Genomic DNA, 12070 nt, shown 5'->3' with positions numbered 1-12070 from the left:
TTTACAGCAGTGATTAAAGAGTGAACTGGAACAGCCCAAGAACAGGGCAGACAATACCTACTCCAGGGAAGTTACATGCCAGAGTTTGCATCATTGGTGAATAGTTCAGAGCAGCTCCAAATTAAACCTGTAACATCAGCAAGATTACTGGCGGATCTGGTTTTCTTTGGCACCCTGCAGTTCTACAGCCTAAATCAGGGGTGCTCAACCTCTGGCTCATGGGCCAGATCCAGCCCACAGGACTCCCCATAGCCCAGAAATTTGGCAGCAGGGGAGCAGTGGCAATTAACACTGCCACCGCTTCATCGCTGCCAAATTTCCAAGCCCTGTGGGCCAGATGATATGGCTCCACACATCAGATAGATCCCACAAAGCTGATCCAGCCCACAGCTGGCTCTGTATCACTCATCCAGAGAGGCTGGGCACCACTGTCCTAAATACATTAATCATTCTTAGCAAGCAGAGAAATAATCATTGGCTGTTGAAGGAGGTAAGGAAGATAAAGACTGCCACCTAGTGCACCATGAAATAAAACAGATTCAGCCCACAGTGAGACAAAAGAACAGAGTCAACTGCAATGACAGGCAGGAGGCAGGGCAGAGAGACTATCTGGTTCAGAGTGGCATAATAAACTTTCATGGATGATAGCCTTCTTGGTCAGGTGCTATGAACGGACTTGAACTTTTTTCATTGTGCTGATGAAATGCATCTGATGAAATAGCCTGTTGCCTAAAAAGCTAATATCTCTCTAAACTAGTCAGTCTTTAATCCAAGCTGCCATCCTGTCATACAAAGCATAGTGGGAGGAGGCACAGCTGAGGCAGAGCTGGGTTGATTAGATCAATAGGGATAAACAAGGCATTTGACCCAGTGAGGGACAAAGAGACTATGAAAGCTAGTTTAGGCAGTGGGATAATTACTGACCTTACATTAACTATTCTTAAACATCAAAACTTTAAAAATTGACTCGAACAGGAGATTAAGCATTTTTATCCCATTACCTGGATTAGCTTTCCATAACTTCTGTGCCTCTCAATGGGTTAAATGCTCTGTTCATCCCTACTGACCTACTCAACCCACCTTTATCTCTCTCAGCAGTGCCCCCTCTCCGTCCTTTGTATTTAAAACTGCCATGGGTTTAGAACTGCTGCTTTCTGCAAATCCATTCATAGCATTTGAGGAAGCAGACTCATCTATGAAAGGTCATGCTTTTCTGAACCAGTTAGTCTTCAAGGTGCCACCCTATCCTGCCTTCTGACTAACCTGGCTGACTACCTCTCTCAATTGCAGTGACAGGGATCACAGTAAGACCTGGCCTATGACTGCTTTCTACATATGATCTATTTACTCAGATATTCAGGGAACTTGTTGAATGTAACTAAGACAAACATTTGCTTAAGTCTCCTCACAGCCCAGTCAGTCCCTTTAAAAAAATACAGTAATCAAATGTTTGGTGGCCTACCTAAGCAATCTGCTAGGATGGTCTTGAACCTACTCCTAGTTTTCTTACTGGATAAGATTATTCTCTTATATTTGTGTGCGGGCCGGGTGCGAGCCGGGCCCTTTTTTGTGCTCTGCGCGGGCTGTGGCCAGCAGCCCGGGCACACGGGGTCAGAGAGAACGCGCAGCACGCTAGAATTAGGCACGGACTCGTAATGGTAGATTTAAAGATTGTTTACTTACACCGAAGATGGTTGCGGTGCAGGCTGGAAAACTTGCTTGAGTTGCAGTTACAAACAAAACGACACGAACAATCATGTGGAGTTTGCTAGGCTCCACGGAAACAGAGCTCCGGATGCCCTGGACAAGCGCGCCACCAAAATAGAAACCTTGTAGATACGTCTTAAAAAGAATTATCACTCGAAGACAGAAAGAGGTGGGCGGTGGATCAGGTCGCCAAACTCCTCTGAATCTCACACAGGGTTTCTATTCCCCGGCCGGGTCCCCAGAGTCCCCACGAGATGGATGTGGAGTCCTCTTCGGCTTGGGCGGAAACCGCTCAAGCCTCTTATACGGCTAGCAGGCCAATCGTTAGCCGCCACGTGGGAATAATTTAGAACTAGCCAATAGCGGGACACAAATGTACATGCGGGAACTCCTTTGCACCGTGCATTTCTCGCAACTTGAGCAATGCACCCTGCAAAGGAAGGTACAAATTGGCGGGAAATTCTCCCTTGCACCGGGGTTCTCCTCTGCAGCAGAAAACTCCACCGTGCAACGAAGCTGCAATTTAGCGGGTATAATTCTAGTGCCGAAGCACACACAAAATCATACCTTTGGGTTATGACAATTTGAATGTATGACAGGATCAAATCAAACTTATAGCAGGTAGCTGAGGCCAATTACAAGCATCCCTCTTTCTTCAACCCCCTCCTGGTTTGAGCCTGCACATGCCCACACTTATCATTGTCCTGTTTTGGCATTTGCAAAGTCAATAAGTCACAGGTGCAGCAGACAATAATTAGTCCCTAATGTTGCCAATCCAGCAGCATCAGTACTTTTATGCATAATATTCATTGAGTGTATGACTTATGAAGCCAACTACAGATAAACCAGAAAAAGAGAAAAATTAATAGTAGAAGTGTGCTCAATCTACAATGCCTGGAACTGTATGCTGGGAGTTTTCAATCCAGACTACTTGACTAAGATCTTTGTTTGGATGATAACCTACTCTCTTAAATGTAGGGCACATTCAGAATCAAGCATCTGGCTTGGGCTCAAATTTAACACATACCGTTTACATTCAACAGTTATGCTTAACTCATCAAGTTGTAAAACACCAAGCTGAGTTACTCAAGTTATGGACAAATGTACAGTTTAGCTGCTCTAAAAGGGGAGAAAGGGGCTGCTGCTGTGGCTAGGAAGCAAGAACCAGCTGTTACACTCAAATCATGTCTGCATGATCCTGGAGCAATGCAAGTGCTTCAGCTTTGGCTCTGTTTTATTCAGGGTGAAAGTTAGAGTGATATAGTTGATACAAAACAGCATATATCAGTATCCTTTCATAGCAATACAAGTGTTATACCTAGGGACCTACTGAATTCAAGGAGGCTGCCCCCCAATTTAACGGGCAGAATGTGAGGCCTGGCAGCCATTTAGTGGGTGGAATGTAGTGGCCTCTCCTATGCCTCTGGCTGAGGGGTCCTGGTGGCCTTGCCTCTCACCACTGATTGACTGTGAGGGCTGTCCATCATGCAGCCCTGCCCCTTGCTGCCAATTGGAGATGGGCAGGGCCACATGATAAGCAGCTCTCACAGCCAATCTGTGGGAGGGTTGGGGAGGCAGTCATCTTGATGGCAGCCCTTTGAGTGGGCAGCTCTTTGGGGAGCCAGCATTTTATTTTCCATATGTTTTATCTTTTGTTTTTCCTGCAGATTTTTCAGATTTTCTGTGCAATGCAAAATCATTATTTCAGTAGGTTCCTAGTTATACCTATAGCCACCAACTGTTATATCTTTCTATTCCCTCACTTTTTATTCTATCCACTGTGCCTAGATTAGGTATTGTATACCTGGTTAGCCTCTAGCTCTTAATTTGAATCAGGGGAGTCAGAGATATGGCCCAAAGGATGGATCCAACTCATAGGTCTCAGCTGACCTCTTGTGTTGGACCAGCCCTGTGCACTGGCTTCAGAGCTAGATTGGGCCCACAGATCATCCCTGCATGCTGGAGCCAGCATGTGAGGCCAGTCCAGTTTGAGCATTTCATGCAGTGTGACTCCCAAGCCAGGGCTGGCATGTGCTTCAAGTGGCATGCAGGGCTCAAATCAGCATGTGTGCTGCACACAGTACAGGGAGCTGATCGGGAGCATGTGCTACATGTGACTTATTAGGTCAGCCATGGCACTAGATCCAAGGCTGGTCCAGATCAGGCCTACAGATTAGCTCCATGCACCAGAGCCAGCAGGCAGGGCTAGTCCAGCATGCACAGCTTTACAGCTCATGCAGTGCTCATCTAGTGCCAGTTCTTCGTGAGCCCTGGATTGGTTTTGTGCACACTGCACTCAACAGTGATCTGAAGCTTGTACTGCATGAGCTGTCCTCACCAGATTGGTCCTGTGTGCTGGCTCTGGTGCATGGGGCCAGTCTGACAGGCCTGTACACTTGCCCTGTACCTAGGGTGACCACCCATCCCTAACTGGGTGGGACAGTTCTAGAATGGGAACCTCAAATCCCGGTCCCAGGCTACATGACTCTGGGACAGCATTTGTCTTGGATTTGTAGCATCACACAGGGATCAGGGAATGGTGGGTATCCCCTGGCAGGCTGGTAGCATTCCCAAACATAGGGAGTGCCATGTGCATGTGCATGCCTGGCCATGTGCACAAGGCTGGGAAAGAGCCAGGTAGGATGGAGATCAGTTAGCTGCAGGTAAGTCTATGTGGGAAAGGGGTATATGGGGATGGGAGGAGGGGCAGATCAAGGCCCCCACATTGAAGGAGGGAGTGGGGCAGGGGCTGGGGGGTGCTGCCCAGCCAGGACGGTGCATGGGGCCAGGGTGTGAAGCAGAATGGAACTGTGGGTGGTTTGTCCATGGGGTGGTGGGCATGGGGAAGCACATACCCCCCCAGATTTGTGTGTGGAGTGGGGGTGGATGTGGGCTGCCTGCTGCAGGCTTGGGGCTCCCCACCCTGTGGCTTTCCCCCGGGAGCCCCACACTGGCCACGCTGCCATGGCAAGGCACTCCCTGCCTGCCTGACAGCAGCATGGGTGGCAGCAGCAGCATGCAGTTGTGCCTTCTGCTGCTGCCAGGTAGGCAGGGGCCATGCAGCAGGGGCTCCTGAGGGGCCAGTGTGGGGCTCCTGAGGGAAAAGTGGCAGGGGGAGGAGCCCAGAGCCTATAGCAGGCAGCCCGCATCCACCCCACATTCTGCTCTGCTCAGCTCTGATCTGGCTGTGCCACTGCTGTCTGGCTGTACCACTGCTAGCAGCAGAGCAAGGCGGGCAAGGGGCATGTGTCTCACCTTTCCCCTTTGAAAAGGTACTCACCCTACCTACACTCCTTATCCAGCCCAGAAGGCCTGGATGAGTTTGATATCCCTGTTTTAAATAAATGTTTTTGAGAAGGTCTTCTGTTTAGAAAACACATGTGTTTACCTACTAACATTTTCTTTCTATGGCAAATGCAGAATCAAGTTATTAGCAGTCCCTCATTTGACTCCATTGGGGTACTGCTTTTTATACTAGAGGCCATTTTGTCTTTAAGCCCATACAGTTACATAATTTGACCCATAAGCTTCCTTTATCTAGTGCAATATTCTTGTATTGGGACTTCCCACTTGACAGAACTTATTTAAAACAAACGTATTATATTGCATTGTGACAGATTCCTTTACCTGTTTTCTCAGATTGCTTACAAAAGCCCATACTGTAGTTGTAGTATAAAAAAATATTAAAGACAAACATACATATTTATTACCAATTTATTAATTAGAGCTGTGAGAAGTAGTCATTCCCTGATGTTTTGTGGGTTGAAGAATATATTTACTGCGGGGATTTAGCTACCAGCTTTTTTTATGCTGCAGCATCCTCCTCCCCCTCTCATTTTCCCCTGTTAAAAAAGAAAAGAAAAGAAAAGAAATAGGGGTCAAGCAAAATCCCTTAATCTTCTATAGCCCTAAGATTTAATTAGCTTGCCTAAAAGCCTGAATCCCAGCTTCCCTTGGTTATACATAAAATAGCTATGGTTATGGTACATGCAAAAGTACACACACTGAAGGAGGTGATCCTAATGTAGAAAGAAAGATACGTGGCAGGTTTCAATAGAAAAGGGTATCAGGAGGGGCAAGAAATGGTGAGAAACTTTGAGTGGGTGGCATCCTATCAAGAATCTTGAAGCCTGAACATAATTCTGTGTCTTTATTTGCATGTGCAATGCATAATTATCCACAAATCAAAGTACAATTGCAAATGTCTATTTGGTCAAATACCATTTATACCCATTTTAAGTTAATAAAAATAGTTTAGCATGATTATATTTTTTTGTAAAAACAGCTGGTTACTCTCTCATCCACTCCAGCACACTGCTGGATATGATATGATAACAGTAATTAAAAGAATGAAAATAATAACAAGGTAGAGGATTTAACACTGATAGTTCTGTCAAAATTAATAATGCCCAACGCAATGTAGGAAAATTTAAATTACATAACAAAATAAAATAAATCCTCATTGTCCCAGAATTTTACAGACTTCTATAAATCAGCTCATTTAGAAGACATGGAATTGTTGAAATCTCCATGAAAACAATTAAGTGTTAATGGAATGAAGTATTAATTTTATTGTTGTAAGCAAGTTTTATCTATTTTTTCCCTATTTCTACCTTTTCTTCAGTATTGGATGGTTGCAACATTCTGTGTCATGATGAAAATGTAGGAAAATAGGAATTAGAAGTTAGGAATGAAAAAAATTCTACTGCACTGTAACACAGGCAAAGTTAAACTCAACCATTTGCCTGCCTATTCAAGCATTACCAGTCAAGGTGATCAGTAATATGTTTTCCAATGAATTGCTTGAAACTAAAATAATACTTGACATTTATTCCTTGATTTTCAGATCATAAAGGACTATTAGAGTTTGGTCCGTATAGTCTGACCTGTATAATACAGGCCAAAGAAATCCCCCCAGTGCTTCATGCAAACCCATGATTTCTGTCTGAGATAGACCATGAGAGTTATTAAATATTGGGTATTTCCTAGCAACAGAGAAGCCACCAAATCCCTAGATAAACTAACTTTTCTCACTGTTAAGAACATGCGCCTCATTTCCAGTTTGAGTTTGTCTAATTTCAGCTTTCAGCCAGTGTATCTTGCGGTAGTGCTCCACAGGTACAAAATACTGTACTCACAGTAATTATTTTTAATTCCTCTAAAAGTCAGGTGGATAAATATTGTAACTTTCACTTTACAGATAAGGTTTAAAATTACATAACTGAAAAAGGACACAGTTTACAGTTCACAATTTTAGAGAATATTGAATGAAAACAGCAAATGCCCCAACTGTGATTCATAGCTCCTGACAATATTTTTCAGGAATATTTCTGCAAATGACAGTTCAGAACTGTTGACAATAAAAGGATGCCACCAGAAATCTGTCAGTGGCTGTTTTACTTTAGACCTGCTATATTGTTTACTACTTCAGCACTGCCATCTGTTGTTTTCTCGCAATATGGCAGGAACATTTGGATCTTGTATTTGTTTTTAGCTCATTGCCCTAAGGTGGTAGTTCTCAACCTTTTGCAACTTTGAAAAAGGCCAGCTCTTAGCTTTCACTCATTTTTTGACTACAGAACAATAATAAAGCAATTCTTCTGTTGCATAGCTCGGAAAGACCACGAGAGGTCTGAATGCTTTTGACACTATAGATTCCTATTTGCAAATTCTGGGTTTATATTGTGAACCATGGTTCCACACACCAAACAGTGCTAGCATTGTGTGGCCATGGAACCCTGGTTGAGACTCACTGCCCCAAGACCTACACCAGACAGCTCATATTCTCTTGTAAAGGAGATGGGTCTTTTCCTGCAAGTCTTTATACTGGTGAGCTCAGGGAGCTCAAATATTTGTATAGGGATTGTCTCACTGCAAAACTTTTGCTAATGACAGATTAAGCAAATAAGTTAGTGATGTTTCTAAGAGGTATTCATAATGGATGCAGTCACTGGTTAGTAAGGTATTTGACAGCTGTACACTATAAACTGTCCTATGCTATTGTCACATCATGGCAATCCCCAAAGTGATGGGGACAAAAACAGTGTGTCCCATTTAGGGACCCATTTAGACTTATATTAAGTGTTTTACAGTGGCAGAAATTAGTCACATTTTTAAGGTGATAATCAGTTATTCTACTCAAGATAGTGATACAGGTTAGTTGAGGAGAAAACTTCTGGAGGAACTGGAATAATCTTAGGCTACATACAGGTGTTACATTTCTACCAGGAGAATAGCAATGATCCCGGATAAAGCTACAAGCACGCAAGTGTTCATTCAGTTTCTCCTAGGGGAAACACGCACCTCCTAAAAGAAAGATCTTCCTTGTGAGAGAAACTCTGTCACAAGAGAGAATGCTTGTACATTCCCCTCCCAATCTGGTCTGGAAGGGGAGGGGAACAGTGCCTGCTGCGTTTTCTCCACAACTGCTCCCTCCATTGTATTCTTAGGGACTGGGATGCCACTGACTTTGAACTTCCTGCATACAAGGGAACTTCCCCCCATGCAGCATGTTCAAAATTGGTGCCTGCAGCCCCATTGCTTTGCCCTGCTGTGGGACAGCAGCCAGACTGGGAGTCCCCAGCAAGTGGGGAGCTATGCCCCACTACTCCAATCCCCCAGGAAGGAGTGGAGCAATTGCTATTCCCCACACCTTCCCCAGACGTATCCCTGGTCAGGGGAAGGCACAGAGAGCAAGGGAGAAGGGGCAGCTACAGGCTGAGCACCTGTACTGCTCCCTTTCCTGGAATGGTTTCTAAAAGTGGAAATTTTTGAGAAATCTCCACTCCTAGAAATGAACACTTGTTTGAGGCTAAAATATTCAGACAAAATTCCTAGAGGAAAGGCATTTGAGAATTAATATCATGGCAAAGGCCATGATATCACTGAATTTGGATGTTGTCTTTGGATCTTTGACACAATCTGAAGAAAGAGATAATAATTCACATTAGTCTGAAATCAGGCAGAAGGCAGGACAAGAAGATCTTTCTGACTTCCCTTTAGACCTGTGTCATATAACAAAGTATGTTGTTGCCTATGAAGGTCATGCCCGTAGCTGGTACCCGCAGAGCAAGGAATGGCCAGGATGCAGCCGCTAGGTCCTATAGCCCTGGCATCTGTGGGCCCCTTTGGGCAGGGCTGGAGGGTCAGGGGCTGTGGGCTGGGAGTGAGGAGCACTGGCAGGGACAAAGGGTGCAGGTTGGGAGTGAAGGGCACTGGCTTGGGAATGGGAGGCACAGGCATATCAAGGTTGTTTAGCACCACAGAGCAGCAGGGTGAGGAGGGGGGAGGACAGTTGGAGCCGCCTCTTGATGAGAGAAGGGGGCAGAGGGAGTTCTTACTTTCCATGATAAGAAAACCAAAATGAAATGCCAAAATATATAGGTTTTTAGAATTTATTTTATTATAATGATTAAGGCACTGATAGGCTTCAAAATTGCTTTAAAATTGTAAATATATCACTAAAACATTGTGTTCAACTGATACCTATATATATACCTATATATATAGGCGGTCCTTGACGTACAACATTTTAAGCTACAACGTTTTGCACTTATGTTTATAAATTGACACCTGTTTCAAATTTATGATGTCAGTTTCGACTTTACAACACTTGATCCGATGCGACGCCATGCCAGTGAACAAGTTCGCTGCATCACTCATCTCCCTGGAGAACATCTGTCCAAACTTCCTTGGACACTTTCTTTGAGAAAGCAGACAAGAATCCAGAAAAATCTGCAGTCAAGACTCCTGAGAAGATTCCAGCCAAGACCCCTTCAAAAAGTCCAACCAAGAGCCTTTCAAAAAGTCTAGCAGAGTCAACTCAAAGAAGTCCTTCCAAATCAATGTGATTGCTATTTACAACATAAATACATTAATGTGGCTATATTACTCATCTATAATTGATTGAGGACAAAATTCTGGGGTATTTTTGATGAAAACAGGGTATTGGGCCTTGGTTCAGGAACCAATCCCCCATTTATAACATTGTTTCTTATGAGAAAATTGGTTCCGAGTTACGACGTTTTGACTTAGGTGGTTTTCAGGAACCAATTGTGTCGTAAGTCCGAGGACTGCCTGTATATATATATAGCTATATATCTATCTATCTATCTATCTATCTAGATATAGCTATAGATATAGATATTAGTAGCATTTAATTTTAATAATGGAAAAACACGAATTTGGGGGTTTTAAATTAGAGAATGTTGATTTTTTTTTTAAATCAGAGTATATGGGATCTTTAAACAGAGAAAACCAGGATCCCTGGTGATAAGACATTTAGAAAGTGATGCTGTTTTCCCTTCTGAATGTGTTATTTTATTACAGCAGTGCTTTGGAAAAGTCAATAAGAACTACATTTAGTACCAGAACTTCCAAAAATAGGTTTGCTATACCACACTACACTGTAGGACTTAAGCCATATACACATAACTGTGACATACACAAATAAGCAACCTGCTTTATATACAATGACAAATTCATCCCTGAGTGCCACTCCAATCTCATTTGGATCTGCTGCTCTGCTTTCTGCTCCCTGCTTGGTTTACTGCCTATCCCCTTCCTGACTTTGTTGCATTCCACATGCACTGCTGATGCCACTTGTGGTACACATTCTGCAGATGCCCACCCCTGTTCTACTAAACAGATGGTTACAGATGGCTGTAACTTTGTTAGATCAAAGTAAACGATTGCCTGAGTTTGGTTTGAACTTTTAAAAGCTCTGACATTTTAAAAGCTCCTCCACCGCTGGAGAGTCTTTGCCACAGCAGGTGTAGCTCTACACCCATAACATATTTGACCGTAGTTGGGGGCAGAGGAAGTGAATGGAGCATCAGGTATGGCTCCGAGGAGCCCAGCTATTGGGCTGCTGCCACCCAAGTCAACACTGCTATAGCAGCAGCAGCAGCAGGAGCTGCTGCTTTTGCTCTGGAGAGAGCAGAGGAGCGGGTGAAATTTGGTTTCCTTTCCCTTCCCCTCATCTCCCCCCACCCTGGCTCTCCAGTGGTTGGCATATCTTGTACCTCCCCTCACCCAGGCACTGCAGGGGCTCATTACACCTCTGACTAAAATATTTTAGTATAAGGGAGATCACAAAAGAAGGAGGCTAAAATAGGATTTGAGTTTATTTTTTTCCTCCTATCATAAAGTGACATCCTTCCCACCAGGGCCTGCTGCACTCAGATGGAGAACCAGTCAGTAAGGTAGGGAAGGTTGGAGAGAGGAAACTTCTGTGTTTCTAGGCACCTACAATTGAGCTGAAGATGGCTTAACCCTAGAGTTGCCAACCCTCCTGGACAGGCCAGGAATTTACTGGAATCGGCAATGATCTCCCAGTGACTATGAAAGCAATCCAGGAGATTGATAGTGTGCATGTTTTGAACAGTATAATTAATTACGTTGTATCATGCTGGAAAAAAAAAATTCCCAGAATAGCTTCAGTCAGAGTTGGCAGCCCTACTTAACCCCTCTACACACATATTGGTTAAGTCAGTTCAGAGTGAGAGAGGTCAGAGAAAATATTAAGCATATTTGAAGCAAGTAGTTTTCAGGTGCGCAGCATGAACATTCACATAGCACAGTGCTTCTCAACCATTCTTGTCCCAGGACGCATTTGCAAATATCGATGGCCGGTCCCGACCCAGTTCTCCCAGTGTGTGAGAGAGGGGGTCCCCACCAGCCCCTGGCAGGCTGGAGCTCTGGCAGGCTGCAAGGGAAAAGCTGCGGTTTCCCACGTTTTTGTCTTGTAAAGGAGAATCCGTTGTTGAAGTTTGTCTGTGACCCTTTCATATATTCTTGAGACTCACTTTGGGGTCGAGCCCCACGAGCCGAGAGAGACTGCTGTAGCAGACACGGAGGTTACATCGCCCTGACAGCGGCCGGGCGAGCATAGCTGCAAGAACTCCCCGCGGTGGCGTGGGCACCCGGGAGCCCCAGCTGCCGAGCGCCAAGCCCCGCCCCTTGTGACGTCACGAGCCAGCCCCCCCCCCATCTCCTCCTTTCCGGGCTGCTCGCTCTTTTTCCCCCACCACGCGCATGCGCACCCGCCCTACCCGGAAGGACAGCCGCAGCCGGCTGCTTTCACACTCCCTCCGTGATCGCGTGACGCGAGTTAAAAGGGTTCCTGCGTCACGTGCCCCCCCTTCCTCCGCCGCGCTTCCGCTCCGGCCGGGTGCCTGCTCCGCGTGCGCATGCGTAGTGGGGAGCAGCTGTCATCCGCGCAGGGAACAACAAGTCCAAGAGGAAAGAAAAGAAAAGAAAAGGAGGAAGGATAATAATTAAAAAAGAAGAATAAAAAAGAAGCGGCCGCGGCGGCAGCAGGGAGCCAGCCCGGGGGGGGGGCGCGGCGGGCCCCCCTTTCCCC

This window comes from Alligator sinensis, unplaced genomic scaffold, assembly GCF_000455745.1.
Source record: "Alligator sinensis unplaced genomic scaffold, ASM45574v1 scaffold392_1, whole genome shotgun sequence".
NCBI lineage: Eukaryota > Metazoa > Chordata > Crocodylia > Alligatoridae > Alligator > Alligator sinensis.
Note: the sequence above shows the minus strand (reverse complement) of the source record.